Genomic DNA, 24713 nt, shown 5'->3' on the forward strand with positions numbered 1-24713 from the left:
CTGTGAGCCAGAATTGAAAAAATATATACATACTTTGAAATATCCATTCTATATCTCTATCTAAAATGTACTGTTTCTGCTTATTACATATCTAAAGAAAAGAAATGTTAATTTTTTAAAGTTGAATTTCCATATAAAAATTTTGTAAAATTCAGAAAATATAGAAAACTAAATAACCATTAAGTTCAGAGATTACAGCTATTAATATTTTGATGTATTATTGATTTTCAGTATGGGAAGAGGTGTGTGTGTATAGAGAGAGAGAGAGACAGAGAGACAGTGAGACATGGACAGCAATTATCAGAGAGACACAGAATTTGGGATCATAATGCATATAGTTTTATATTATGTTAATTTTACTTAGCATCATTTTATGAAGGATTATAACAATCTGATGGAAAATATTTTTAAACTGACATAAAAAAAAACAACAAGAACTCCAGGTAAGCCATCCCTTGAGACAGTATCAAGAAAATAGAACAATTTCTCAAAATAAAACATTTTTGATGGTGTACAATTTTTAAAAAAATATACCTACTGGTATAGCCAACATATAGAAACCTCAAATAGCCAAATCTAGACATGAGTCACTGTGGTTAAGCATATGGAATTAAATAACATCAAATGCCTAATAGAAGTGCAAGTCCATGAAACTACTCTGAAGAAACATCTTGTTAATATAGCTGTTACCTTTAATCATTTCCATGAGTCAATAGTAGAAAAAAAGTAAAGAACAATACCACCAAGGTAGAGTCTTCTGGAGCTCACTTATACGTATATTTCCTCTCCTTCTGAGTACAAGGGAGGATTCCTCTTCTCCACCTTCTTAGCAATCTGAGAGCATATGACCAATTTCAGTAAATAGGATGTGACTAGAAGCAATGTGTGTTTCTTCAATGACCACTGCAAGACAGTGCCAACACCCAGCTGCCCTGCTGTGGTGACTACCAAGGAGGCCTTGTACTGAAGTGGCAAAGCCAGAGATCAAGGCAGTATCTTGGATCACTGATAATGGAGAACTGCCCCAGAGAGCTTCTCAATAGTATTAAGCCATTGGGGTTATTTCTTAAGTTAGCACAATCTATCTTATACTAATAGAGTCACCCTCCCCCCCCCCAAAAAAAATGAAGGTTCCATTCCTATCATATGTTCTATTGTAGAAGGCAACAATCTGTTAAGGCACTCTTCTTCCCCATCTGCCCACCTGATAAAACATGATTGGTCAAAATGTGTGAAGGGACCAAAAGCACAGGTTGGAGAGAGCAGACCTCAGGGTCCATTGGCATTGACCCATGCAGGTGTCCAGTAGCCACCTACTATGAGAAAAACCACTTTGCAGGGGCTTCTAGGAATAAAGAAGTTAATGGGGGATATTCTTTGCCTCCTAGAAATGTAAAGTCTAACAAAGAATAAAACCATAAGAGTACAAAGATAGAGCACTTCTAACAACTGTGACCATGGGGAGGATATTTATCTCACTGAGTCTCAGCTTCATCATCTGTTGAATGGGGATTAAAAATAGTACCTTCCTCACTGTAGCACTGTGAGAGTAAAATATCTAGCACAATGCCTAACACAAAGCAATTACTCATTAAATACCCACTACAGTTGTTTTTTATTTACCTTTTAATTACCTGGAATATTATTATTAGCACAGAATTGTTTTTCCTTATATTCAAGGAGAGCAGTCCTTTCCTTCCTCCCAAGTGTTAAAATATACAATATTGCAGAAAGAGCACAGAATGTGCAGCATAGTCCAGATGTGAAAAACCTGAACATATACCTGAGCCATGTGACTTCTGAAGACCTCAGTTTTATCATCAATAGTTTTATCATTAATAAAATTGAGGTAATAATATCTTCCTTTCAGAACTCTTGGAAAGAATCAAGGAAATCAAGTACATAACTCAGAAATACACATTTCTTCCTCACTCCTCCCCTTCCTTATGAAAGATAATCAGAACAAAGGATGTAAAGTCTATTTACCACGGTAAATAGATTATTCCTAAGTATCCCACAGGGCTCTCAAATTAGGAGAGACGTGTACAGCACAAGAAGCAAGCAGTTTGCAAAGTAGGTATACTGCAATTCCCCTTCCAAAGTCATATAACTCGCAACCCTCCATTTTCTGAAAGTTTAAAATTGTATTCATTGTTACTTACATTTTTAAACCATACATAAATTTTGCTTTTACCTTTGTAGTTCTTTGGGTTGAGCTGTTATATTAAAAATTTGATTGAGAAATAAATTGTCTTTACAAACAAGGAGAAGTCAACCCCACCTCCCGTGGATTTCTGTTATCATATATAGGCATGAAGTGCTAAGACTTCAGGGGGACAGTGCGAGGAAGGACTTGTTATTTCACAATCAGCAAGTCTTGAGAAGACACTGACATGACATTGTATTACCCAGTTTACTGCTGATTCAGGGATGAAGAGACATTAAAAATGAGTTCTAGAAGTAATAGCACATCAGAACAGGATTCATCTTCCTGCCAGACAAGCTGAACCTATGCTTCAACAACTCCTACTATAACAGCTCCTCCCTTCAGATGATGTAGAGCTGTTACTTTTTGTTTTTATTAATAATACAAATGGTGTGCCCACCATCTCTACCAGGTGGGATGTTTGATCCAAGCTTCTTTTGAGAAGAGAAAAAAAAAGAGCCAAGAGTATGATGTGATCAGGTAGGAGAAAACAGGACAGGAGTCTTACAGAGTTTGTGAGTTTAAAGCCCAGGACCTGGAAAAGTAATCATTTCAGTATCTTCATTTCTCCTTTTTGACCCAAAAGACCTGAATATTTGGTTCAAAGGCAAGACAAGACCCAAGCCATCAAGTTTAATTTCATGAAACTGTTTTCTCCTATTTTCCAAGCAGGAACTCTAGAATCAGAAGAGTCTGAATTCCAACTGTAAGTCCCTCCCCCCTACATACCTTACCCCCGCACCCCCCCGCACTGACTCAATGCAAGTAATAACCTCCCTGAGTCCCAAATTCTGTGCCTGAAAAATGAGGAAAACACACTTATACAGTGGAGTGTTAGAAAAATTAATGAGACTGTGTATGTGAAGTACTTGGCAGAACCATTCTACATGACCACACAATTTGGACACTATCTCCACAGTTTAAATGGCATGCCTTTAAGTTGTGCAGTATAAAACCTATACAGCCATACATGGCAGTCCTTTCCTTCATTCAATAGTTCCATTCATTCAAACATTCACAAACTATGTTCCAGGCACTATTCCCTCAACCTCCCTTAATAAGCCTTAATGAATTATTCATCCATAAATTTATTCTAAATCAGTTCTTGGATTGTCATGACACCTGTCATGATTTTATATTTTCTGTCTCACTATTGCTCACGTGTCAATTACTCAACACACCCACCATATTCCGTATTCTATTATTTCTGTTCATCACTACATCCTGCTTCCCTAAGCACCCAGCACAGAGGATGGCACAGAGTCTATTCACAATGGATACCTCTGATGGTGAATGGCACCCAACTTTCCTAATGGCATCGTTGAAGTGAACTTGGCATGTAAACTACCAGCAAACAAGGGTCTTTGTGTCTTTTTTTTTTTTAAGATTTTATTTATTTATTCATGAGAGACACAGAGAGACAGAGACGTAAGCAGAGGGAGGAGCAGGCTCTATACAGGAAGCCCGATGTGGGACTCGATCCGGGGACTCCAGGATCATGCCCTGAGCCAAAGGCAGAGGCTCAACTACTAAGCCACCCAGGCATCCCTTTGTATTTGTTTTCATTCTGAATTCCCAGCCCCTAGATCAGTGTCTGACACATATGAAGTATTTAACAAATGTTTACGGAATTAATGAAAAGCTTGAGCCCTTGGAAATGTTAAGTAGAAATAATTAGCAGTATGAAAGACAACTTATCATCCTTATCAAATAAGGATTGAAAGAAAGTTCTTTTGAGATGGAAAGCACCCACATTTAGTTCCAAGTGGGACATGGAGTATCAGGCATAACAGCCTAATAACTGAAGAGTTATCCAAGAAAATCAGCTCTGTCTTAGATTTGGTATCTATTTTTCTTAATGGTTTAAAAACTGATATTGTGATAATAATAATGCTCATACTATTTATCAAGTACCTTCTATGCTTTGCAACTTCAAATACATTATAACCAACCTTTTACAACCATGCCGTAATATATGTACTATTATTCCTTCTTTTAAGGACAAGGAAACAGGCTCAGAGATGTTAAGTAACTCATCCAAGCCTTATGTGCAGGAAATGACTGAAATGGAATTTAGAACAGGCTCATCTGATCCTTCCATATGGAGAAATCAATATATGTGCACGCATGTGCACAGGAACATGAAGGTACAGGCATGTGTACACCTCAGGCTGTCACTACAGTTCAGGATATGCCCATTAATCCTTTCACGAAGAAGAGTTCACTGAACTAAATTTCTAAAGATTTTTCCTGGTAACTTTATTTAGCTCCAAAAAATTTATGTTCTTAAAAAGAAAAAAAAAAAAAAACCTAATTTAAAAACCCATTATCAATCCCCACAATGACATTACCCAGGAGAAAGATGTCTCACTCTAGGCATAATTATGAAAATTCACAAGCAGCCCACTTTTCTGGCAAACTATGCCAATGACCTCCCTAACCTTTTGCAACCTGGGATTATTAAGCTGGGCTGCTGAGCAGTTCAGATACCTGCTTTGTGACCAATACCCCAGGCTGTTTATGGGCCTAAAACTCTCTTGAGGCTGTGCACTCAGAAAGCAGTGGGTCACTGCTGAGCTGCCTGTGTCCTCTTACCTAATAGAAAGCATAGCTCAACAGGATGCCTGCCTGGAGCCAGAGGTAAGGGCTGGCGCTGGGCCACATGGCTGCTCTGGGTCTTTCTCTGCGGCAGATGTCAAGGTCTGCAGGGTGTTTTATTAAAGGAACAAAATGCAATGGCTTCAAGATACCAGCCCTCTTCGCCATAAAGCCTTGGCCTGGGTGGAGTCAAGATGCCTAGGAACACCAGCTCAGCTGCTCCTGGGGGTGGGAGGAGTCTGTTTTATGAGCTTCTGGAGCTCAACACAGCCTGTCCCCTTCCCTCCATGCTTGTTAGACACCCAGCGTGGTTTTCAGAGGCCATGTTGATGCCATATGTTTATGCCACTGAAGCATTTTACTGCCTGAGCAGAGGCACTTAGCACAAAGAAGAGCACATTGTTTTCATAGCTGGCTGGCTCCTAATACTTCCCCAGGAGACTCCAGGCTCAAAGAAAGGGTGTCTGGGGAGTTTGGGAAGATGCCAACAAGGTAAAGGGTTCCCAGTGACACAGTTCAGAATGTCAGCCAGGCAAAGAGAATGGCCCAAGTCAATAGAATCTTGGTGCAACAGAATCTTGGTGCAAAAGAAAAAAATTAAGGAGGACAATAAAGAAATTACGTATGCAGAGCTTTTATTTTATTTTATGGCAAATTAACATTACTTTATATCAGTGATTCTCACCTGACCAGGGTCAATTTGGTCTCCTAGGGGACACTGAGCAAAGTCTAGAGATATTTTGGATTGTCACAATTGGGCAGAAATGAGGGTGCTACTGGCACCTAGTGGGTAGAGACAAGGGATGAGGCTAAATATACTACAATGCACAGGACTGTCCCCAAGAACTGAATTCTCTGGCCACAAATATCAAGAACGCTGAGGTTGAGAAACACTGGGGTATATTATCACTGAACATATAAGAAAGTTCCCTCTTCCTCTGCAACCTCATTGCACTAACAATTAAATTAGCCACATTCGGGGTCGCGTAGGGAGACATCAGGGCATAGCATTTAAAAGCCGTATCATCTGAATGTAAGATCTAGATATAAATTCTAGGTGGAGATCTTTCTGGCTCTGCCACCTTGGACAGCTTATCTAACTTTGGTGAGCCTCAGTTTCCTTTTCTGCCAACCACAGGCAGAACCAGTCACTCCTAACTGTATGAAGTTTAAATTACATGAGATGATAAGAAAGTATTTAGTACTATGTCAACACACAGCTACAAATACCCAAGTGATGATTATTAAGGCTCAACAAAGTGAGGGCAAAACAGAACAAAATAGACTTTTAAGAGAAATTTACCAAGTATCTTGGTAATTTGAGGAAATTGGGGTTTGAGTTTGAAAGATCTCAAAGATGCTCAGACCTGTCACCTCTTTCCTTAGAGGGTTCTTTGGCTCCAGTGAGTCCCACCACCATGTACTAACACCCCACAGGCCACCTTATTTGCCTTCCTTAACTATTACCATCCCATTGCTCAGACCAGGTAGCTGGTCATTCTTATGCCCAGGTCTCTACTGTCACAGGCCAAGCTTGACCCCAGTGATGATCTGGTCACAGAGAAAAGACTATCAATACCTGATACTCAAGCTCATGTTCCCCTTGTGCATGGAGACAGAGGGGCTCTGGTCATTCTCCTCTGTTCCAGTACTGAGCAGAATCAGGCCAGACTTAGCCACATCTGCCTTTGATCCAACACCCCTCTGACTTCTCCTATCCAATATTTGCCTCAACACTGTTACCTTCAGTCTTCAGAGCCCTGTCCTCAGAGCAACCCTGGAGCTCTCCTCTCTTCAAGCCCCATTTCCTGGAATGCAGTTTTCCCTGCTGGCTTCAAAGGCACCCCAGGCAGGGGAGCACCAGAGAGCATGAAGATAACTGCTTAGCCAGCCACACAGACTGCCTCAAAAGGCCTTCATATCAAAGAGTTCAGAGATGCCTTGGAAACCAGCTAGCATAATTTCCCGTAGCTGGTAAAACTGAAGCACAGAAAGAAAAGAGGACCAAGAACTGCCACTAACCCATAGGGCACCTTTGTGCAAATAAGAAATGGCACTGATCTGGATGGAGCCAATCCTGAGCCAGGGTGAATACAAAGCCTGACGAGTAGACGTGGCCTGGATCTCAGGCCAAGACAGGCCTCACAATGAGGTGCAGTGAACAATCCTCTGCAAAAGCTCTGGGAAGAAGTTTGCTCAAAATCACAAAAATGAGTTGTCACAGAACTGAGATCAGACTGACCACTTCTAAAGCAGAATCAGTTATATACGGAAAATAAGTGGCTCCTGAACTCCCTACTGTCCTTCAAAACAAGATTTATTGATCAAAAAGTGTGGATTTCACCATGTGTCTTCCTTGTGGTCCCTCTAATGACAGAAAGTAGAAAGGCAGACTACCTGCCATGGTGTAGGTTCCTTGAGGTACTTCATACATAGCTGGAGGCCCAGAAAAACTCAACATATTCAAAGGAGTAAGGGGGAGCCCAATTACCAGCTCTCAACAGCTGGGAGCCCAATTACCCAGTTCAGAGTCAACACTTAGGCAAGGTCAAAGCCCAAAGGATGGTTTTGTTTTGAAATTGTAATAGCCAGCATGGCATAGCTATGAAAACAGGAAATCATTTCAGAGAAGCCCATTAAATTTCCCACCACCAGAGTATTTCATATGATTTTTGTGATGAGAAAAATATGGCATATTACTAGGGGCAACTTCAATTGTAATTGAATGAGTTATTATATACTACAACTTAAGCAACATCAGTTTTCCTGCATGGGAACCAGTTGATATTGCCTCAGGACAAAACCTTCCCCTTTTCCTATGTCTAATCTATAGGTCATGGGTCAGCAGACTTTTGATATAAAGGGCCAGAAAGCACATTTCTTAGGTTTTGTAGTTCATAGGGTCTCTGTCACAACTAATCAACTCTGCCATTGTAGCACAAAAGCAGCCACAGATGATACACAAATTCATGATTGTGGCTGTGTTCCAATAAAGCTTTATTTACAAAAGCTGGTGGTTAGTTAGACTGGATTCATTGGCTGCAGTCTGCTGTCCCCTGCTCTAGGTGGTGCAGAGCATGAGATGGGGAGAACCTTAGCCCCTGCTCATTGACAGGTTATGAAAGCCACAAAGATGGGATGCTCCTGAACAAACAGAAATGAGAACCCAAGATGGCAAGGGTGGGAAATCCTTCCTCTGATTCTACCCTTGATCATCATGGAGTTGGGAAAAAGATTAAACAGAGAAAACTGTTATCATGCAGTAAGAGAAGGAACTCACTTGGAGCATGGATGTTTCATTCTTTTTTTTTTTTTTTTTTTTTGGATATTTCATTCTAAGATATGCCCCAAACGTTAGTTCCCTTGGCATCTGTCTGGGCATCACAAGATTAAAAAATCAGTATAAGATTCTGAAAACCAGTCTGGTCTCTCTTCTACATTTTCCCAATATACCAAAGGGATACAAACACCAAAAAAGAAGGCCTCAATTGCAGGAGCATATTTCAGAATTCATGTATGTTGTATTTCTTTAGCCAATTATATGGACTTATGCCTGTATCACAAATCTAAACAAGATTTCTCAGAGGCCTAAGATCTGGAAGCCATTAACATGACTAGAGGTTTTACCTTTGTTAGGAAACAGGGAGCCTCTGCTCCATGCATGCCAGGCCATGAGGGGGAAGAGTAGCGTACACCCCCAGGCATAACAACTCATCCTTCCATAAATGGCAGAACACAAGACCAATTCCTGGGAGCCTGCTTCTCTCTCTGCCTGTGTCTCTACCTCTCTCTGTGCATCTCTCATGAATGAAAAATAAAATCTTAAAAAAAAAAAAAAAAGACCAATTGTTTCTTCATGAGTAAAAGATTGTTTTCCAGATTATACCATAATCCTTCCAGAACAGGGATAGTATTTTGTACTTGTCAGTATCATTACACCTTTGCCCAGTGTCCCCACAGGTTAAAGTAATAATTGCTAAAATCTAAAGAGCATTTATGCTATGTCAGGCATTATTCAGAGTGTTTTGAGTCCCTTCTCATTTAACAACCTCACAACAGCCTATGGCTTAGGTCCCACTGTTTTCATTATTTGATACTGACAAATAATGGAACTGGGACACAAAGGGATTGAGTCATTTGCCCAAGATCATGCAGCTCCAAGTGATGAAGCCCAGATTTGAATCCTGGTATCCCAGCTCCAGAGCCAGTACTCTTAACTTCTATGCAATACTGCTTCTAATAATCCAATCAATATAGGTGATCAATAAATGCTTGGAGCCAATGACAGTAGCAACTCTGAGAGATGGGAAACAAAAAAACAAAGTCTGAATTGGAGCTAAGCCAAATTGTGCATGATTGCCAGTAGACTCATTCTGAGCCACTGTCTCCTGAGGTGGGCAACACTGTACTGTCTTGTCCCCTCTCCAAGGGGAGCCAGGTTCTAAAAGTGGTAGATGCCATTAAAAGAGCTATAAGGGGCAGCCCGGGTGGCTCAGCGGTTTAGGGCCACCTTCAGCCCAGGGTGCGATCCTGGAGACCCAGTATCGAGTCCCACGTCGGGCTCCCTGCATGGAGCCTGCTTCTCCCTCTGCCTGTGTCTCTGCCTCTCTCTCTCTCTGTGTCTCTCATGAATAAATAAATAAAATCTTTTTTTAAAAAAAGAGCTATCTATAAGGAGACAGGTCTGCAGCTCTGTAAAGAAAGCCCTTTTTCAATAGCATCAGGCTAGAATGCCTTGGAAACATGCCAACAGCTAGAAATGACGCTCTTTCTAGGCACTCTCAGAACCTTCACTAAGGGGACAGGGTACAGAAAATGGCCCCAGGACAAATTCTCACTCTCATCTCCAAGATCCTGCTTCTGGGGGAATGCAGGGGTCAAGCATTCTGAATTTCCCAGTGACTGGGATGAGGACTAGGGGCAGCTGAGGAGGAAGAGGAAGCAGAGGCACTACCTAGCCGGGGTGAGAAATGATGGCTTTGTTCCTTAGACTACTTGTTTTTTCCTTCCTTAATATCCAGATTGTTTTGATTTTTCTTTTTTCTTTTCTTTTTCTTTTTTCCTTAAAATGTTTTTGATTCAGAAGCTATTTTAATCTGTTTTTCTTGTCTAACATTGGCATTTGGGAGTAGAAAATGTAGTCTAATTACAGTTTTCATTACATCTCATGGTATATAGGGAGGGTCACACTTCTATGGTCTTTTAATATATTGTATTCTTGGCTTCTGTCTTTCACAAAACAGTTATTTAATAGTTTCGAGCAACTGGATAGTGTTTAGGTAGCTTAGTATTCTCTACCTCTAAAGCCATTGTGTCGTGTTATAAGAATGTAGTGTGCAATAAGTCTGATTGCTTCTTTTTTTATAAAGATATTTATTTATTTATTTATTTATTTATTTATTTATTTATTTATTTATTTATTTACAAGAGACACAGAAAGAGAGGCAGAGACATATGCAGAGGGAGAAGCAGGCTCCCTGCAGGGAGCTCGACATGGGACTCGATCCCAGGACCCTGGGATTATGACCAGATGCTCAACCACTAAGCCACCCATGTGCCCATCTTTTACTTTATTTAACTGAGAAAATTTTTACAAAAGACCCTGTCTTTGTGAAAAACCTTTATATCCTTGAAAAACATTTTATCCTCCATTTTTAAAATTTTTCTTCAAAATTCTGTTATATCATTCCTAATAAAATGTGGAACAAACTATTTGATTTATTCTATTGACCAAATATTTAATTTATTTATCATCACTTTCTTTGTCTAACATATTTCGGTAATAAGTTACAAATAAAGATTCTATTTTCAAACTATTTCCAAGAGTCAGAGAATCTTTTATCAGATCCTGGTTTTCCTTTAATTTACTATAGATCTGGTCCAAATCACTTTGGCCTAAACCATTATATTTCTCTATACCTATGTTTCCTCATTTATAAGATGGAATTGAATAAAACATTTCAAAATTGACTTTTGACAAATGCCATTCTAGAATAGCTTATAGTGAGGCTTCCATTTACCACCAGGGCCATCTTGCCTCTTTCTTTCTGCTACAAGATAACTCTTTTAACCAGATTTCATCTGATGAAGAAAAGGAAGAAAGTCAAATAGACCCTAAGAATCACTACACTGTCCTTAAAGGAAAAGGAATTCTTTGTTCTAACTCCTCAGACACACACACACACACACACGACATACGAGATGCCTGAATGTGAATTTTTAAATAATCACTTGTAATTTACTAAGGAGAAAATGTCTTTTTTGAGCAGCCAACAAATATTTGACAAAAAGATTATTTCCTTTACTTAATGGCAAAAATCAAAAGGCCACAAGGCAAGGGGATTCCAGCCATCCTCTATCTCCTAAGGAATGCTGCTGATGAGGGTAAGCTGTTAAATACATTGCATGGAACAATCACAGAAAAATGCCAGCCTCAGCAGGAACAAATTTAGAATCTTCAACCTCCACAGCTAGACTGTCACCACTGTGTATCAGTCAGATTTCATTCTAGTCACTGCCAGGAAAGACCCAGACATCAGGCTAAGATCAGGGCTCATCAGGCACCTGAAAATAAAATACTCCTTCACAGACTGGAGATACTGGAAAAAAAATAGTATGAATTGCTTTCAGCTCATAAGATACACATTTACTATAGAAACATCCAAGAACACAGGTTAAATATATGTATCAAGGAGCAAGGAAAACAGGAGAGTTTCCTGACCTACAGGATTGAACAATGTAAAAGTCAAGACAATCTCTAAGATTCTTTGAACTTTGAGCTGCTGCAATAAAAGAAAATAAAAATCTAACAACATGCCAAAAGTTGGTCACATCCTGGATTGGACTCTACCATCTTAGATCAGCCACACTCGGAATTCCAGCTGAGATCTTTGACTTCCTGGCTCTCTGAGATCTCCAGCATGTCAGACATTAGCCCTAAGAGCGGTACTTTGGCTCACCCAAGAGCTGCCAAAAATTAAAGACTGGGATTTCAACCATGGCTGGGAAATAAGTTTCAAATGCTCTCTCCTCAATTTAGACTTCCATTCCAAATGGCTCTTCACATGCAGCATAAAGTAACCAATCTACTGATCAAGGCAGGGTCTGAGATAAACTGAATGAGTCCCCAGAGCCCACTGCCAGCTGAAGAGAAGTGGCACCTGGGGGAAAAAAATGACAACTGGAGAGAAGGCAGTATGATCAGGAAAGGAGAAGCCTTGGGATACCTGGGTGGCTCAGCAGTTGGGCGCCTGCCTTCAGCTCAGGTCATGGTCCCGGGATCCAGGATCAAGTCCCACATCGGGCTCCCAGCGAGGAGTCTGCTTCTCCCTCTCCCTATGTCTCTGCCTCTCTCTCTCTCTGTCTCTGCAATCTCTCTCTCTGTGTCTCTCATGAATAAATAAATAAATTAAAAAAAAATAAAAACGGAGAGGAGAGGAGAAGCCAAAGGAATTAAAAGAGAGGAAAACTTTCCTGGAACTTTCCCTTGGAAAATGAAGGTGGGGTGGGGGGGAGGGAAGGAGATGCTGCTGAGCTTTTACTTATATCAGTCTCCGCTTCCTGGACTGACATTTTCTCCTCTCCAAATATGAAAATCCTATTTGGAACCCTAGTTTACATAACTTCTCTATAAGACTTCCCCAAACCCATCCACCCCACAAAAAAATGTTCCATTCTCTGAACCCAAAATGTCTCTCATTCTACTCATCTAGCAAGGATGCCCACACTGTCTTGCATCATCTCGCATTCTTGTTTTGTGGCATCATATAACTGTTACTCTATTATCTGGCTTCTCACATACACATGCCTCAATTCCTAAGTTTGATCTTAAGCTTTCTGAAAGTGAAGTCCATAATTATTTTACTTTTTTTTTCCTAAGGCAGTAAATTGCACATAGTAGGTATTCAATATATGCTAGTGATTAAGGAAGACAAAAAAAGGAAGAGTAGGGAAGAGGTAACACAGGAGAAAAATGCCCCACAGTAGCCTGAGGGCGGGTCTGTTGCACCAGGGAGGAAATTGGAATTCCGTGCAAGCTAAGAAGCAAAAGACCCGGGAGACACCTGGATATATCTGTTGACTTAAAGGAAGGATGTAAGGATAGGAAGAATGGATGGAAGAAAAAGATGATAAAAGGAAAACAAAGAAAGAGAGGAAAGAAAGAAGGATGAAAAAGAGACGACAGAAGAAAGGAAGGATAGAAAGAAAAATGGTTAAAAGGGTAGAAGGAAGAAGGGTAGGTAGAAAAAAGAAAAGAGGGACAGAGGACAAGTCTTACCCTTGTACTTCAGGATCTTCCATTTTTTACACTATTCCCTTTCTTGTTCCAAAATATCTCTTGGTGCCTTACAGGGCACCCAGCACCTAGTCCAAGGCTTATCGGCGCTCCTGGATAAAGCTGTGTGTAAACCACCTCCAACACCGATTTGCTTCACTGGTCAGCACCTGCCATCTCCTGCAGGTACGGTGCTACTGATCCTGGGAAGTCAGCCCCAGGAAGGCTGCATTTACAGCCCAGGGCTAAGAGCTCTGGAGGATGTCCGGGCAGAAGCCTGAGGCCCCACTGGCCAGCACCAGGAGTTGCAGTAGGAGGTCTTCTCCTCTTATTTGTGCCAATGTGTCACATGACATACTCAGTCCACTGGCTCCCTGGGCAGCCCATCAGGGAATCAGGGCTCTGAGGCTCCACGGGGTGGGGGCAGGGGAGTGCCTCTGAGGACACGGCCTGGCACGCAGCCATGCCTCCCTCATTGCCAACCCCCTGACAGCACCTCCTTCATCCACCCCTGAGGACCCAGACACTCAATCTGGACTGTGCCCCAGACAACACAGGAAGGCTGGAGTCGAACTCTTGACAAATGCATAGCTCTTTGTGGTAACCAAAAAAAAAAAAAAAAAAAAGACCCCAGGCAACTCCAGCTTCTCAAGATATCTCCAGCTCTACTGTTCCCTTTTCCCTCTAACAGAAATACCACAACATTATAAATGTTCATGTACATACTTTTTAAAAAAGAAATGAGTCAGAGAAAACACCTCTGTTGAAGAGACAATGAAAGGGCTGTTGGAGGGAAAAGGTGAAGGTTTACATCCGTAAACCCCGAAATTAGAAGCATACTTGGTTACAAATAGGTTGTGCTTGCTTTTCAGGTGAGACAGTCCATTAGCTTTCAGTAGATTCTCCAAGGGAACTGTGACCCACACAAGATTAAACTATCACCCTATGTTAGGCAAGTTGCTGGGGACTTATCAATCAGGAAAAGAAGGTTCACTGAGTTTGCCAAAGACAACTGAAATCATGAAAATGTATTTCCTAGAATTATTTCACTAAAATGACAACTGAATTTTAAAATAAGAGCTTTCTTCCCCTTCCACCCCACCTCTCAGAGGTGAACAGTCTTCATGACTATCTGTACCCACCAGCCCTGCAGTCTGTATCTGCTGGCGATGGCAGGGGAAGGCCATTTAAACTCGTGACACTTCATCAAGCCCATGCCCACTGCCATCACGACTCTAAATTAAACTAAACCAATTCCAAATGAGCAAGGCTTGAAATGCTCTCCCTTCTGGCCACCCAAATGCACTCTACAGAAATAAAATGAGCTGGTTTTAGGGGAGGTTACAGTTGGAATACACCACATCGTCTTGAAACTTAAAATATCACTGGAAGAATAATCAGGGGTATATGCGAAATATTGAACTAAGCCCTAATATAGCACTGCAGGGACACAAAGGGTAATTCGACTGCTACAGAATAAAATGAAGCTGAGAAAAAATCAGAGCGACGCACTTGAGCAAGCACCGAAACACAAAATAATGGGAAAATCTGCTTTATCACTTTATTTTTAAAAAGCCGTTAGCAGACTCTGCAGCTGTTAATCACTGCTCACATATGGCGTGGCTGTCACCTTTATGAATCATGTTTTATCTTGAAAAGATTGTCCTTTATTACCTTTCCTTTTGCACGTTCCTAAGGAGATGTGAAACAAGAAAAGAAGAAAAGCTCTGAGGTTCTCCGTGCCAGGATCAACATTTACAAATAAAGCAAGCAGGAAAGTATGTTAAAGTTTTAAATTATGTCCAATTTTGTGAAGCTGAATATTACCATCTTCATTTCCAAGCTGCAGAAACAGTGCCATCTCTTACCCAAAGGAACTTCTAACTTTAAGACTTTGCTCTGATAGCACATGAAATCTAAGCCCTAGGTATCGACTCAGCTCTTGTTTTGGATGAAGGATTTAAATAAATTTGATTCAAAATAAAAGACATGATATTGCATCAATCTGTAACCATACATCTGAAAAACAGATTTGATGAGAGAAGACAACAGTAATGGGGACCCATGAAAATACACATTTAAAAGAATGAGGAACATTTACAATCACATGCATATCATTTGTTCACTTACTTTTAAAAACAGAATGAGAGCTGACCAGGATGAAACTCATGGCTCAAAAAAAAAAAAAAAAAAAAAAAAGAAAGAAAGAAAGAAAGAAAAGAAAAGAAAAAAGAAAAAAGAAAAAAGAAAAGGAAAGGAAAGGAAAGAAGAAAAGAAAGAAAAGAAAAGAAAAGAAAAGAAAAGAAAAGAAAAGAAAAGAAAAGAAAAGAAAAGAAAAGAAAAAAACGAAACGAAACGAAACTCATGGCTCAGGAAAATTTGCCTCAATGCTCTTGCTTGACATAATCCTGACACTTTACCGAACTGCAATATTAGCCATACTTCAGCCGATCAAAAAACAGTCATTCTGCTTCCAGTCCCAAAACTAATGGCTTTCAGAAGTTCTATGTATCCTAATACATAGAAGAGCTCTCAGAAACTAACATCCTAGAAAGGAACAAATTCTGCTGCTCCTCGGCCAGAAGGATCGAGCAGTCTTCCCCTGCAACACACTTCCACCCGTGGAGCTTCAGGGTACCAGAGTCACAACATGGCCCAAACTGCATAATGCCAGTGTCTGCCCTATCTGGTCCTCCTCCCCTCCTCTTCCAGAGCAAGAGAAAGTGGTCTGGGACCTGCAAGTGAAAGCCAAGAGCTTGTGCGCTGGCTTTCCCCTCCCCGGCCCCAGGGCTGCTTACAATCCTGCTTGCTCTCAGCTGTCCGACCTGCCAGTGAGTAAGTCACTTACCAGGAGGGGAGGCAGGCAGGCTGCTCTGAGCCCAGTGCTCTGGATGCTAGAGTGCCTAAAGGGAACCGGGTGCAGCCTGGGATGTGGATGCAGAGGCTGAGACTCTGCTCCGTCTCAGCAAAGGCAGCATGTCACTCTCCCAAATGAATGAATGAATAAATGATAACCCCTTAGTCTAATCTATGGAACCGAGCACATGGAAATCCTGGCTATTTCCTCAGGAAAGGGGACAGTGGGAACTCCAGTTCCTAAAGAGAGGCACAATGGGGGTGTCTAGGTGGCTCAGTCGGTTAAGCGTCTGCCTTAGGCTCAGGTCATGATCCCAGGGTTCTGGGATGGAGCCCTGCATCAGGCTCCCTGCTCAGCAGGGAGCCTGCTTCTCCCTCTCCCTCTGCTGCTCCCCCTGCTTGAGCTCTTTTGTACTCTGTCAAATAAATAAATAAAATCTTTAAAAAGAGAGAGAGAGGCACAATGTATGCACTGAAGTAAGAGTTGGCCTCCCAAATCACGCCACAAGCATGACTCCTTCTCCTGGGATGACACATGTCCTATTCCTCTCCCCGCCAGGGGTGGAGGACAGTAAGAGCCAGGAAATTACCATCACCTCTTCCTCTTCCATCCCCCATGAAGTAATCAGTAGCTCTCTAACCCACCATATGACAATTTGGGAAGCCAGGGGGAATGTGATTTCCACCTATGATTTTGGTGTTTGAGCAGAGGGACATCGGGCACATCTGGTACGTGCCCAAGATTATACCAAGAGCTGCTGAGCATGAACAATAAGCATGTTCTTCAAGCCCATCTCCATAAAGTGACTCAGAGCAAGCATTTAGCATGATTTTGATGCTCTCAACTGTTAAATCCCCATGTCTCTCTCCATGTAGAACACCCGATAACACTGTGACAGTAGACTGTCATGCTTTTTGACCCTGGGTAATAATTCCAGCTGATGCTAAGTGAACATGACTGCTGGTGACTCAAGAGGCTGTGGCTGTCACTTTGGCAGACTGGGGTACAAGGCACCAAGGGTGTCTTGCCTCATCTCTCTCTCTAATATGTAAAATAATCCTGCAAAAAGGATCCTTAGAGATCAAATCAGATACTTTGATTTTATAAAGGTGAAAATGGAACCCAGATCATAAACCATTCATCTAGAAATTCACAGTCATTCATCCTACTAGCATCTACTGTGTACAAGATCTTTACAATGCACAGCAACAAAATTCTATCATTAGATATTTGGTCTATAGTCCAAATTTCAGAATAATACTCCCTTGGATTTTTTTTTATGTCTACATATGTTTCCCCTCTGGAGATGGCTAAATAGAAATATGTTCCTAGTGCAGGAACTAGCAGACTTTTTCTACAAAAAGCAAGATAGCAGGCTGGGTGGGCCATATAGTCTGTCACAACTACCCACTTCCGGCATTGTAGTATGAAAGTAACTTTCAGCAATAACAGGTGTCACTATGTTCCAATAAAACTTTATTTACAAAAAAAAAAAAATCTGCATGCTGGATTTGGCCCACAGGCTATACTTTGCTGACGCTTGCCTCTAGTGGATCTCATTTGACAATGATGTTTTTGGGCTGTAGATCTCAAGTTTGCTTCAATCAGGCCTTATTTAATCTCACACCTTCCTTAGATTCATAGAAGTTAAAAAGTATATATAAAGGAAAAAGCACAGAACAATGAGTTTAGAGAATGAACCTTATATTCAGCTATTATAACCATCCATAAAACACAGGGAAGGTATGGAAATCATAAATAGAACTGCTCCTGCCCATCCAAGCAAAAAGCGACAGAAGTTTTCATCTAAATGACCAAGCACTGAGCCTCCCTAATTGGATATTATCTCTTCTCCCCAGTTTAGGAAGAGAAGGGCAGGTCCGATCTTCCCTGAGTATTCCCTGGGTAGGGCAGATGGGGAGCAGGGGGCCAGCATCCTTCCCTGTTTGCGTCTGCTTTAGAGAAAGGGGATCTCAAAAGTGACACCATCAATCTGCAAAACCAACAAGGTTCATCACTTAAAATGAGTATGTGTTGCTCACCCAAGCCCGTTGAGTCAGAATTTGAGAATTTGGGGCAAAAACTCACAACTTAAAAATAGCATCAAAAACTTGGCTGAAAGGGTTCCCAGGACATGGCCTTCATGGAACATATTACATAGACTCCTGTTTGATGTAAGTGAAAAGAAGATGCAACTGGCTGGTACACTCATTTATGCCCTTGACCCTCCTCTAACTGCCACTTTCCAGAAAGGGAATTCCTTTACAAAGTTATAATTATCAAGCGGAATGTGCCCTTTACAAAGAGATGCAGTGTGAAGGAATCTATGCTGCCTCCGGTCAACCCACAGAAATGCTTTGTGTCAAATTTCAGCTTTTAAGGAAGATGACAAATAATCATCTAGCAGCACATTTTTTTTATTTCATTTTTTTATTTGTTTGTTTTGGCCATGGGATGTGCCTCTGTGACACCAAACATCTGGATAAACATTTTTAAAGTTTCTCCATGAACCAGTGATCTAGATTTTTATTGTCAAAAAGACCAAACAAAGGACTGGAAGATATCCTCTTTCCAACTTCTCATTCAAGGATCTGCTACATCTAAATCACCACCCTAACACTGCTTGCTGCAGCATCTCCCTTAGTTCATTGGTTTCTATGAAAATAAAAAGAAATTTGAATTCATTGATCATCGGTTGAAAACCGCATTGAGTTATGTCAGCTCTGATTTGGTTGATTTTACTCAGTAAAACTTAACGATGCCATAAAGCATTAAGAGTCGGCCAGAGCATCAGTGTCTGAACAACCACGGACCATTAGACACCAAAGGAAGGTATCTACTAGGACTTCTCATTCCAGTTAGATAATGAATAAAAATGATGGGAAAAGGCAGTATTTCAGTCATTAACCCACAATTAAATACAACTTAGCTGCCAACACTACACAAAAGCCACAGCTCTGGAGTCTAATCGTTCATCTCTTCCTCCCACAGTAATGAGGCAGCAGGAGCAAGCCCTTAGCCTGTTTCCTTGGGCTTCCCTTTTGGTGGCATATGCCCTGGGGAACCCTGAAGGCAATACATGTCACAAACATTCATGAACCGTAGCTTTCTAAATTCCCTTGGCTGGGATAGAGATCCTTCGATGAGTAATAAAGCAACTATATCTCAGTTTGTTCTGGGATAGACACAGTTTAACTGTTGCTTTGCCTTATCGTAAATGCGCATACACATGCATACTTACACACAGAAAAATGTTAAGAAAGCAATTCCCAAGCAGGTCAGCCTTTTTTTTTTTTTTTTTTAAGATTTTATTTTATCTATTCATGAGAGACACACAAAAAGAGGCAGAGACTTAAACAGATAGTCCTGATGTGGGACTCGGTCCCAGGACCCCGGGATAATGACCTGAGCCAAAGACAGGCGCTCAACCGCTGAGCCACCCAGGTGCCCCAAGGTCAGCCTTTTCTTTAGGAAGTTGCCATCACTAGAAATACAGGCTAAAGTTTAAGAGAGTCCCCCATATTAAAAAAAAAAAAAAGTTTAGGAGGAGATGAGATGTATCTCATATTTGCTGGCTATAAAAGTCATCAAAACAAATTAAGATTGAGAATCTAAGAAAAATGCTACTACTTGCATCATGGTTTAGTGCAACAGTTCTCAAAAGGTGAACCATTTTAATTTCCAATATAGTAAATGTAGACAGATTTAACCTAAACAAACAAAAGCTCTTGGGACAACTGGGTGTCAGCAGTTGAGCACCTGCTTTCAGCTAAGGACGTAATCCTGGGCCCAGGGCAGCCCAGGTGGCTCAGCGGTTTAGTGCCGCCTTCAGCCCAGGGCATGATCCTGTAGACCCAGGATCGAGTCCCACATCAGGCTCCCTGCATGGAGCCTGCTTCTCCCTCTGCCTGTGTCTCTGCTTCTCTCTCTCTCTCTCTCTCTCTCTCTCACACACACACACACACACACACACACACGAATAAATGAAGTCTTTAAAAAAAAAAATCCTGAGCCCAGGATCAAGTCCCGCATAGGGCTCCCTGGAAGAAGCCTGCTTCTCCCTCTGTCTATGTCTCTGCCTCTGTGTCTCTCATGAATAAATAAATAAATAAAATCTTTAAAAACAAACAAAAGCTCCTGGGGGGGGGGGTCTTTAATAATTTTTGAAGAGTATAAAGGGTCCTAAGACCAAAAAGTCTAAGAACCGCTGGCTTAGTGGAAGGAGTACACATTTTGGAGTAAAATCATTTTCAAGTTTGTTTCGTTTCCTCTGTCTCCCATTAGCTGTGTAACCTTAGCCAAGTTACTCAGCTTCTTTGGTCTTCCATTTTCTATGGATCAGACTAATTACCCTTATAATTTTCTGCTCAAGCAAGTTTCCCTGTTGAAACATGATACCCAGAAGGTCAGGGTTATGTCTGTGTGTTCACTCCATATCCCCTGAGCCTAGCACAGCACATGGCATGATACATGATAGGGTCTCAATAAATAGTTATGAATTGATTGACTGGACAGGTATGAGGATTAAATAAGATAATATGCATAAAGTGACCATTGAGATACCTGGCACATAGCAAATGTCATAGCCCTGTAAATATCAGAGCCCTTTCTTTCCTGCTAATGCTGTTCTCAGTTGTACTCCGCAGGATAGAAAATGCAGTTTGTCTATATAAAGTGAATATTTAAGACTTGGTTCTCAAACGGTGGTCCCCAAACCAGCAGCATCAGCATCACTCGGGAAATTGTCAGAGATGTACATTAACTGGCTCCAGTGCTAGACCCACTGAATCAGAACCTGGCAGAGGCCAGAAGACATTTACTTGTGTTGTAACAAGTTTTGTAGGAGATTTTGATTCGTCCTAAGCGTGAGAACCACAGCTTTGAGACATGCATTGTATCTCTCTGAAAAGAGTATTTTATGCTAGTAGCACTTTGGACTTTGATATCTGAGAGCACCCAATATGTCTATTGCTGGCTGCCTAGAATCCTTTTTGAACAACGGTAGATGATACATAAAGTCAAATACAATAAATATCTGTTGCTGGGCCTTGCAGGGCAGGCAGTGTGACTGATTTTGCATCCTGGCTGTGTATCTGGGGGCCAGTGCTAAACACAATTTGCATCTGAAAGAAAGCTGGAACCAGCAGAGACAGATGAAGTTTTATCTTAGAGAAACCCCAGCACAACCCTTGAGTCATTTTTGTAGCTAGGCATAAAATTTGTGAGTGGAAACAGAAGAGGGAGAGAAGAAAGGTAAATGGTTGTGTAGTAGCTGCGGAAAGCATATATTTTATTACTGATTTCTATCAGACCTTCATAAACACACTCCTAGTTCTCACAACTCCCTTGCAATATAGCAAACCACTGCCATTAGGGTAATTACTCATAAGCTCTAAACTTTGAGGGGTGCCACCAGCCAATACTAGTTACAATTTGAGTAATTTCCATGTGCTTACAACCTGATGGGCACTTGGGAATACTACAGACGTGTGCTGTATCCTTCGAGGCTCGCAGCTATCCTAGGGCATAGGCACTATCATTACTCATTTTACATCTATGGAAATTGAACTTCAAGAGATGAAGCAGAGCTGGGATTCAAATTCAAGAATGCCTGACTAAAAATTTATGCTTTTCACTAAAAATTCTACCAACCTATATACACAGTACAAAGTATAGCCTTGTAAATATAATGGAGCACATTTTAGATAGGGACTATGATTCAGTGAATGAAGTAAAAATCACACAATGTCAAAATAATCCTCAAAAAAATCCCATCAACTGTTCATCAAGTATATTATATTACATGTACAATATCTACAGTAATATATACCTGTACAACTTCAAACATTAATTTAGATTATACGATATAGAACCATCAAAGTACAGTAAGAGTATTTTTAATAAATGAGAGAGGGTGTAGAGTTGATTTTGAGTAAGTTCAATATACACTGTAGCCCCCCACAAACTTGGCCCTCATACAGGATACATGTTTAAGGGAATGGGCATGCATACAGGGTGACAGAGAGTTATCTATGTACCAGAAGGTTCTGGGCACTCTGGAGTTATCACAAGACATACACTATACAGCGGTTACCCAGAAAAGCTTGTAATACGCCAGGCAGTAGGCATGACCACACATGGTGATACTACACAGCAGGAGCCAGAGCCCAGCCAGGCCACAAGGGCATGTGAAAAAGAGGATCGGAGCCTTCGTGAGAGAGGCAGCTATAGAAGGATGGATAAGAAACAAAGATCATTCGACACATGGATTTGAGCAAAGCACCTTAGCTTTGGAACTGGGGCGGGGGCACCCTAGACTTGAGTCCTCCCCTGTTGTGAGTGCTTTGGGCTTGACCCAATTATTTCTCAAATGGGACTAATAATATCTAACCCACAGGATATTTTTATATTTAGTATTTTTAGTAATTATATGTTTATGTTTATACAGTGCAATAATTTTATTCTTTTATGCAAGATAAATGTGTATTATCTGAAATAAATTAAAATCACTTTTGAGAAAGTACTGTATCTTCCTTTAAATCTTCTCAGAGAAGAATGGAGAGGAGGAGTGGAAGACTAGGAAAAGGTAACACTTAGTGCACACCTATGATGCAGGTCCTTCGCTACCTTGTATGGTGTACATTTTTATAAACAAGGAAATAAGGTTCAGAGAGATTTAGTAATTTTCCCAAAGCCAAACAGCAATGGAGTGGCAAAACCAGAATGCGAACAGTCTTTTTACCTTCAAAGCTGAAGCCCGTGTCCTGACAAAATTCGGCAAATATTTGTCTTGACCAAATTGCATTGCAACCTAGTGATTTCTTGGTACACTCGGAAATAAGTGTGAGGAAGAAGGAAATGACATTGTTCATGCAGTCAACCAAAGCTTTTTGAGCAATGGCTATGTGCCTGGCCCCATTTGGGGCTTGGCAGTGAACAAGACAGAGAGAGTCCTGCTCCTGTGAAGCACAAAAAGGGGAGAAAAGATAGGTGTAGCATGAGCCAGGACAAAGAGTGCAGAAACCTCTGTCTTGCCCTCAATCAACCAGCAAACAGATTGTGAGAGTGATTTTACCATGCTGGGCCTCAGTTTCTTCATCTGAAAAATGGGAAAGCGGTGTACCTAATTTTATAGGATTGTACAGCTCTCACCCTCTCTGACTCCATAAGAAGCATTTATTTTCCATAAGCCTTAATGAATGTTATTAGCCCATCCTGCCCCCCTGCACCAAAGCAACTATTTGTGCCCAGCCCTGATGTCACATCAACAAGATCTCACATATAAACCTCCCTGACTTCTCTCCATTTTGTCACTGGAATTTTTGTCTCTTAGTTACAAGTTGAGACAACTGTACAAAATATAACAAAGACATCAAATCAAGTACCCTGTGCCCCTAGGGTCTCCAAATAACTTAAAAGCTTGTCTGTCACTTTAAAGACAATGATAAAACATTTCTTTTCACCATTCTACTACTACCCTTATTATTTTTCTTTTTTTTATTTTTTAAAGATTGTATTTATTTATTCATGAGAGACACAGAGAGAGGCAGAGGCACAGGCAGAGGGAGAAGCAGGCTCCATGCAGGGAGCCCGATGTGGGACTCGATCCCTGGACTCTGGGATCACGCCCCAAGCCAAAGTCAGACACTCAACTGCTGAGCCACCCAGGCAACCCTATTTTTCATTTTTATATATTGAATACATATTTCAATATTTTAAAAACAGAACTCTTATTTAGATTGATCCCAACCCACCACTTAGCGATGAGTTCCTTGTTGTTGTTATTGTTATACTTCTATCATGTTTCCTTTAAAACTCATTTTCCTGTTTAAATGGATTATGTCAATTACATAGACATTTATCTTATGATATAAATGAAGCGAAAATACCCAGGGGGGTGGTACAAGCTGACTGGATGTAAGAACCTCTCTCAACACTGCTGAACATACACACAAACCTAAGAGCACACTGAGTGAGATTTCCGCCAACCCCCATATTTCTATTCCTCAGAATCACCCTCCCCAGACCAGGTTCCTTGATATCCAGGGAGAAGCAAACATACCTGAGTATAAAGGACTTGAGGGACCATTCTCCAAGTTCTCTGAGACAAAGCAAATGATTCCCTTAACTCTTTTTTTAAAGGATTTTATTTATTTATTCATGAGAGACACAGAGAGAGGCAGAGACATGGGCAGAGGGAGAAGCAAGCACCCTGTGGGGACCCTGATATGGGATTCAATCCCAGGACCCGAGGATCACGACTGAGCCAAAGGCAGACGCTCAACCACTGAGCCACCAGGTGCCCCTGATTCCCTTATCTCTTAATCCACATAATTTGTTCATCTCTCTCTTTACACTTACCCTCCCTGGGTTTTAATGTCTGTTCTCACGTACCTGCCTACCCCTCAGGCCCACCACTTCAAGATAGGAGCATCATGTTTATCCCCAGTGCCTACCACAGGTTTTGGCATAAAGGCTGTGATTAAGGGGAATCCCTGGGTGGCTCAGCGGTTTCGCGCCTGCCTTCAGTCCAGGCATGATCCTGGAGTCCCGGGATCAAGTCCCACATCGGGCTCCCTGCATGGAGCCTGCTTCTGTCTCTGTGTCTATCATGAATAAATAAACAAAATCTTTTTTTTTTTTTAAAAAAGGCTGTGATTAATTATTATTCAACAGATGAATAAATGAGACCCTTCTGCTGAGGGGGAGAGAGTGTGGGAGATGGAGACAGGAGACAGAACCTCCGATGGAAAAGAAAGAATGGAGTTTTGGGGGAA

At 41.2% G+C, this 24713-nt stretch overlaps 1 protein-coding gene across 3 annotated transcripts in view; it reads right to left on the reverse strand.

The window, feature by feature from the left end:
• Positions 1-24713, reverse strand: part of CPNE4 (copine 4) — a 670646-nt gene that overhangs the window by 428042 nt on the left and 217891 nt on the right. Inside the window, exon 1 of one of the 3 annotated variants that reach the window (XM_049099801.1) lies at positions 15928-16042. The exons of the other annotated variants lie outside the window; for them this stretch is intronic. The gene's annotated coding sequence lies outside the window, so the exon portion shown is untranslated. Of the gene's footprint in view, positions 1-15927; positions 16043-24713 lie in introns of those variants that run through there. 3 annotated transcript variants of the gene reach the window in all.

The sequence above is a fragment of the Canis lupus genome, chromosome 23 (genome assembly GCF_003254725.2).
Source record: "Canis lupus dingo isolate Sandy chromosome 23, ASM325472v2, whole genome shotgun sequence".
NCBI lineage: Eukaryota > Metazoa > Chordata > Mammalia > Carnivora > Canidae > Canis > Canis lupus.